Source organism: Labeo rohita, unplaced genomic scaffold (genome assembly GCF_022985175.1).
Source record: "Labeo rohita strain BAU-BD-2019 unplaced genomic scaffold, IGBB_LRoh.1.0 scaffold_2223, whole genome shotgun sequence".
In the NCBI taxonomy this organism is placed as follows: Eukaryota; Metazoa; Chordata; class Actinopteri; order Cypriniformes; family Cyprinidae; genus Labeo; species Labeo rohita.
The window spans coordinates 2113-8980 of NW_026128466.1; the positions used below are offsets into that span (position 1 = coordinate 2113).

General features: G+C 37.6%; 1 long non-coding RNA gene across 1 annotated transcript; it reads left to right on the forward strand.

Moving 5' to 3' along the window:
• The first annotated feature begins 781 nt into the window (after positions 1–781).
• LOC127159507 (uncharacterized) lies at positions 782–4463 on the forward strand. The gene is made up of 3 exons (XR_007826463.1): positions 782–929; positions 3930–4038; positions 4138–4463. It is a non-coding gene; the product is annotated as an uncharacterized LOC127159507 (long non-coding RNA).
• The last annotated feature ends 2405 nt before the right edge of the window (positions 4464–6868 follow it).

Consider the following 6868-nt stretch of genomic DNA (forward strand, 5'->3'; position numbering starts at 1 on the left):
GAGCATATTTATTTATATAGCGTAGTTTATTTTATTTTAGATCAACTACAGACAATGTTTAATTTATAAAGTTTAGTTTTGAAATGTAAGTCAGTAACAATAGGCGCGACCAGTTCTTGAGGTTATGCCCACTTTTGGAGTTCCCGTCCTATTTTACTGAGGTCAGGCCAGCCGCCAAGTCGAAAAGAACGGTCAATCTAGCCGCCACTTTATTTCGACGGTCGCGCATAAACTGCATATTACGGTAAAAGCGTCAGAGAACTGATCCAAATGGCAGTGCTTTTACGTGATTTTAGCTCTCATATATGTATGTGTGTGTGTGTGTGTGTATATATATATATTCTCTGTCTCTACTTTTAAAAGGCTATAAAAATAAAAGTTCTAGATTGCACAGATCACTTTCACCTCAGATTGAAAGTGCACCTTGCCACAGTGCTAGCAGCACAGTTTCAGGATTCTTTTATTTTTATAGCCTTTTAAAATATAGACAAAACAGTGTATAAATCAGATTTGGGTGGGCTCTTATTTTTGTAATTCCACATCAGATAATCCTGAAACTCTGCTGCTAGCACTGTGGTAAGGTGCACTCTCAGTCTGAGGTGAAAGTGATCTGTGCAATATAGAACTTACACACATACATACATATATGAGAGCTATGGTAAAAATCATGTTCTAGACGAGCACTGCCATTTGGATCAGTTCTGACGCTTTTACCGTAATTCGCAGTTTATGCGCGACCGTAAAAAAACAAAGTTGCGGCTAGATCGACCGTTCTTTTCGACTTGGCGTCTGGCCTGACCGCAGTCCCATTTTGGAGATCTCTGGTCTGCAGTTTTACATACTTGGGATTGAAAGCAAAAGTTAAACGTTTATGGATGAGAAGACGCCATTTTAGAGACTCAAAAAGCTTTCACAAATGTTACTTAAAGGTCAGTTTTATTGTTTCGATATCATATCATACACTTATTAACGGGTGTAGATCCGTGTTGTTGTTAGCTTCTTGGTTCGGTTTTGTTTGAGAATCAGAATAGCCACTAAACCACCTTTATTTTTTCGTTCCATGAAAGAAAAAAAGCTTGATTTATTATTTTTCTATATTTCTTATGTGTTGATGCATATGAAGTGAGTTGTTTCAAGTTTGTTTGTAATGTCTATAAAGTCAGAGACACATTGTACATTGAAATATGTGGGTTTTTGGACCGTAGTAAAGAGTTTGCGGTTTGATATTCTGATTTCTTTTGTCTATAAATACACATCACACTGTCATAAACATGCAAATAATCCCGAATATGGTTCTCCATGATTTGTAAATTCTGGTGATTCTGTGCCTTTTGGCCGAAATCATTTTTTTTTTCCGATGCGACTCTTAATGTTATAATGCTTATAGCTCCGAAACTGAGCAGACTGAAACCAGTGTCATCTGAACCAGCTTGATCTGTGGATTTGTTCACAGCAAAGCTCTTGTCCGTACGGTTTTCCAAGCCCTTAGAGAAATCATACACGTCTCTTTATTGACTATTGTTATTTGTGGCATCTTCACATTTAAGCTTTGGTTGTTGTACGTTTCCTTAAGTCTTGGCTTCATTTTGCTTATTTGAGTAAATGTTTCACAGTATATTTGTTTGTCAGTTGATCTTTCCTGAGCCCTTATGTACTATTCTGATTTGTGAAAACTTTCACAGTTAAGTTTTGGTCAGCTGGTCAGTGAAGGTACAGCTGACCAGTACTAACCTGTAAAAGTTTTCACAAATCAGAATAGTACATAAGGGCTCAGGAAGCCCAATTTTGACAAATTTACTGTGAAACATTTCCTCGTACGTGAAACGTTCATTAGAGACGTATATGATTTATTTAAGGGCTTAGAAAAGCGTTATTCACTGGAACAGCACCGTGTGACATTATGATAGAAGAAAAAGAGAGAAGAGCATAAAGAAACACTGATACACAATAAATAGCGATTGTGAAAGTTTTCACAAATCGAGTTTGACCTAAAAACAGTGTTTTTGTATTGGAGCAGTCTGTGTGTTTAATGGTAAAACACATTAAACACGAAGAGCGCTTATTTTTTACATTCCTCACTATAGCGGACTTACCAACGGGTTTACAGACAAGAGCTTTGCTGTGAAAAAATCCACAGATCAAGCTGGTTCAGATGACACTGGTTTCAGTCTGCTCAGTTTCCAACTTTCGGAGCTATAAGCATTAAAATTATTATTTGCATGTTTATGACAGCGCATTGTGTATTTATAGACTAAAGAAATCAGAATATCAAACCGCAAACTATATTTACTGCGGTGGGGCGCAGCTTTTCTAGGCCTGTTTCATTTCATATTTTAAGTTCACAGGATTTTCTTACTTTATGTAAAATAAGGGTTTGTGAGTTTAATCGGACGGCATTAAATTATATTTAAACACTAATTTTCACAGCGTTAAACTGCATTATAGGGGCCTGTTTTATTATCATTTTATTCCACTGCAAGCAATTCAAAGTAAAACTGATGTATCAGGCCTAACAAGACCTAATCTAATGATCTGGGCTGTGTTTAGGGCACTACGAACACTCCAAAGGTGTATCTTAACTACAGGTGTAGCTTTTCAAGGTGTGTTCCTCGAACTATACCTGAGGAGGTTGCTTAAGATACACCTTCTGACCTGTGACGTTACCGGGTGCTGTTCATGACGGTGGTGCTGAATTGGTTGTTATCGATGATTCAGAAATGGATTATTTACTCTATGCAGGGTCTGCTTCAGTGCGTTATGTGAGAAAGCGGTGTTCTTTATAAAATAAATGCTGATTTAAAATAAAATACAAGGGGAAACAAGCTGCTTAGTAATTGGACAAAATAAATAAAAAATTAAATCCTTCCATACACAAGTCCAACAAAAATATTTTGGTAAGAGTGCTTTCCGACAAGAAGCACTTCAGAATTAGTTGAAATTGTGTTTATCAGGACTTATGAGATCTTATAAAAAATAATTCAAATTACAAACTAAATCCAACCCTGAACATTTTATCTAATTTCGAGCCAACAACCTCATGACCAAACATGTGCATCATTAACTGGCAGTACTATGCCTTTACTGGTTTTTAAAAGAGTCATTTATATGATCATAATAAATGTTCCATAGTGTCTTCATTTACTCCACAACCAGGGTCGATTGCATCACATTGTTGGTGTAAATCTGTAATTTCTGTTGTTGGATGAGCTACTCAATAAATGCACAACACGCAAAACAAATAATCAACAGCTGCCATGCAGAAAAAGAAGAGCTGACAGCAGCTGAATTTCAGGACTGAGAGGATACAGTAGCTCTGTCGAGTTTGTCTCAAAAAAATTGGACCAATGAGATCTAAAAGCCAAGAGAGTAAAGTTTTAGTACACACTATGGCTCCACAGACGGCGCCGTCTTTGATTTTGCACAGTTATTCCCTGTATCACTGCCATAGTTTGACCAAACTCCCCACCACAATCAGTCCCTTTAAATAAGCCTTTACTGTCTAACGGTTTAGCAGATGATGTGCCTTTGGATAATGTAGCCAAATAAAAAAGCTCTCAGCTGTCAGTGTGATGTGATTCAGCACTGGGTGTATTACAACTTAAGAATTATATTCACATAGACTGAGATGCAAAGAATTCTGAACTGTCAAAAGGGATAAAGTATAGCTGTGGTTCAGACAAACCTTATGAAAGTATGACTTACAGAAGATAAACTTAACTAAGAACATTTCTGGAAACACATATTAAGGATAAGGTACAGCTTAAGGTGTAACTTAAGAATGAGATTTTGCTCTCATGATGAACAATCACATGATGAACCTACAAATGTTTGTTTTTTCACTCTGGAAATGTGGATGAGTGACGAGCACAAGCTACTGCCGTCTAAACTCACATTAAACTGTTCTTTATTTTTCTCCTTCCTCCTTACAGATGATGATAATTTCACTAGTAAATCAATAGGAGCTGTGTTTACTTGACCATCACACACATAGTTTCCCTAAATAAGATGAACTTCTCACATGGTGGTTGAAGTGAAAAGGTAATTTGTTATTATTTTACTCAATGCAGTTGTCTTTTGTGCATTTATAAAGACAAAATTATGAATATATTGACATGTTTTCTATAATACTACATACAGGCTAGGTATTAGTTTCTCATTATGAAGGACAGACAGAAAGATGCATCTGAAATGATGCAAAATTCTCAGAAAACACCATCTCCTGATCCCAGCTGTGTGTCTCTGAAGAGTGACAGATCAATGCATCATCTTCCTCCCGACCTCAGTGATGGAGCAGTGACCTCTGACCCCAGGTGAGACACTGTATATTACAGACAATAACCTGATTTCACCTGCTATATTGAAATTTCAAATGATGATCAGGTGGGAAAACCTCTGAAATAAACCAAGCAATGTGATAGTCAGGAGATAAAGACAAGTTCAGAGTTTGCACCATTATAGTTATTATTATAACTCACTGTTTAGTGGTCTTTACACACATGATTACATACCTTCTCATGTCTTTCTGAAATTTACTTGACTCAAGCTGGCATATGCATGATTTATTTATTTATTTATTTATTTATTTATTTGTCATTTAGAATGAAAATCAACAGGAATGATAAATAATAATAACCACCGTCATTTATAATAAATACAGTCCTTAATACTGCATCATGTGTCGTCATATTACTTGAATCCGTTAAGACTGATCATCCCATATTCATGAGAATCTAAGTGAAAGTAGATATTTCATGCAAGAAAAACGTATAATCTTTTTCTGCTGGGTTCCAGGTCATATTGGCATATCTGGTCATGAGAAAGCAGACATCAGTCAAATTCCACCCCCTGATCTCAGACAATTTACAGTGGGTATGGAAAGTATTCAGACCCCCTTAAATTTTTAACTCTTTGTTATATTGCAGCCATTTGCTAAAATCATTTAAGTTCATTTTTTTCCTCATTAATGTACACACAGCACCCCATATTGACAGAAAAACACAGAATTGTTGACATTTTTGCAGATTTATTAAAAAAGAAAAACTGAAATATCACATGGTCCTAAGTATTCAGACCCTTTGCTGTGACACTCATATATTTAACTCAGGTGCTGTCCATTTCTTCTGATCATCCTTGAGATGGTTCTACACCTTCATTTGAGTCCAGCTGTGTTTGATTATACTGATTGGACTTGATTAGGAAAGCCACACACCTGTCTATATAAGACCTTACAGCTCTCAGTGCATGTCAGAGCAAATGAGAATCATGAGGTCAAAGGAACTGCCTGAAGAGCTCAGAGACAGAATTGTGGCAAGGCACAGATCTGGCCAAGGTTACAAAAAAATTCTGCTGCACTTAAGGTTCCTAAGAGCACAGTGGCCTCCAAAATCCTTAAATGGAAGACGTTTGGGACGACCAGAACCCTTCCTAGAGCTGAGCTATCGGGGGAGAAGAGCCTTGGTGAGAGAGGTAAAGAAGAACCCAAAGATCACTGTGGCTGAGCTCCAGAGATGCAGTCGGGAGATGGGAGAAAGTTGTAGAAAGTCAACCATCACTGCAGCCCTTCACCAGTCGGGGCCCGACGGAAGCCTCTCCTCAGTGCAAGACACATGAAAAAACACCTGAAGGACTCCAAGATGGTGAGAAATAAGATTCTCTGGTCTGATGAGACCAAGATAGAACTTTTTGGCCTTAATTCTAAGCGGTATGTGTGGAGAAAACCAGGCACTGCTCATCACCTGTCCAATACAGTCCCAACAGTGAAGCATGGTGGTGGCAGCATCATGCTGTGGGGGTGTTTTTCAGCTGCAGGGACACGATGACTGCTTGCAATCGAGGGAAAGATGAATGCGGCCAAGTACAGGGATATCCTGGACGAAAACCTTCTCCAGAGTGCTCAGGACCTCAGACTGGACCCGAAGGTTTACCTTCCAACAAGACAATGACCCTAAGCACACAGCTAAAATAATGAAGGAGTGGCTTCACAACAACTCCGTGACTGTTCTTGAATGGCCCAGCCAGAGCCCTGACTTCAACCCAATTGAGCATCTCTGGAGAGACCTAAAAATGGCTGTCCACCAACGTTTACCATCCAACCTGACAGAACTGGAGAGGATCTGCAAGGAGGAATGGCAGAGGATCCCCAAATCCAGGTGTGAAAAACTTGTTGCATCTTTCCCAAAAAGACTCAAGGCTGCTTCTACTAAATACTGAGCAAAGGGTCTGAATACTTAGGACCATGTGATATTTCAGTTTTTCTTTTTTAATAAATCTGCCACAATGTCAACAATTCTGTGTTTTTCTGTCAATATGGGGTGCTGTGTGTACATTAATGAGGAAAAAAATGAACTTAAATGATTTTAGCAAATGGCTGCAATATAACAAAGAGTGAAAAATTTAAGAGGGTCTGAATACTTTCCGTACCCACTGTATATTGCTCTGTGCTGTATTGAAATTCAAATCTTGGAAATAAAGCTTGATGTCTTTAAATCTGTACCAAATGTAATTAGTCAGATGTTATGATTGAGTAACATCTATTTCAAGCTCTTAAAAAGCCCCTAAATTACATTATCTGACAACACTAACGTTACCTGATTTTGTTTCATTTCGTCAATGGAAATGGTCTGAAACAAAGTCACAGCTGATCTGCATCTCTATTCAAACACAGCTGTGTTTGTTTATGAATGAACGTGCGTTTTTAAACGAATCTGAGTCATTAATTCATTTAACCATTGGTAAAGAGAGTCACTTGCTTCATTTCTGAATGAGTGATTCAGTGATAAAATCAGTGATGTACATCTGCTGACAGTTTTAGTTTCATTTTTAAAGTTTCATTTTATCTTTTTAGTTATTTAAATCATTTCATATTTGG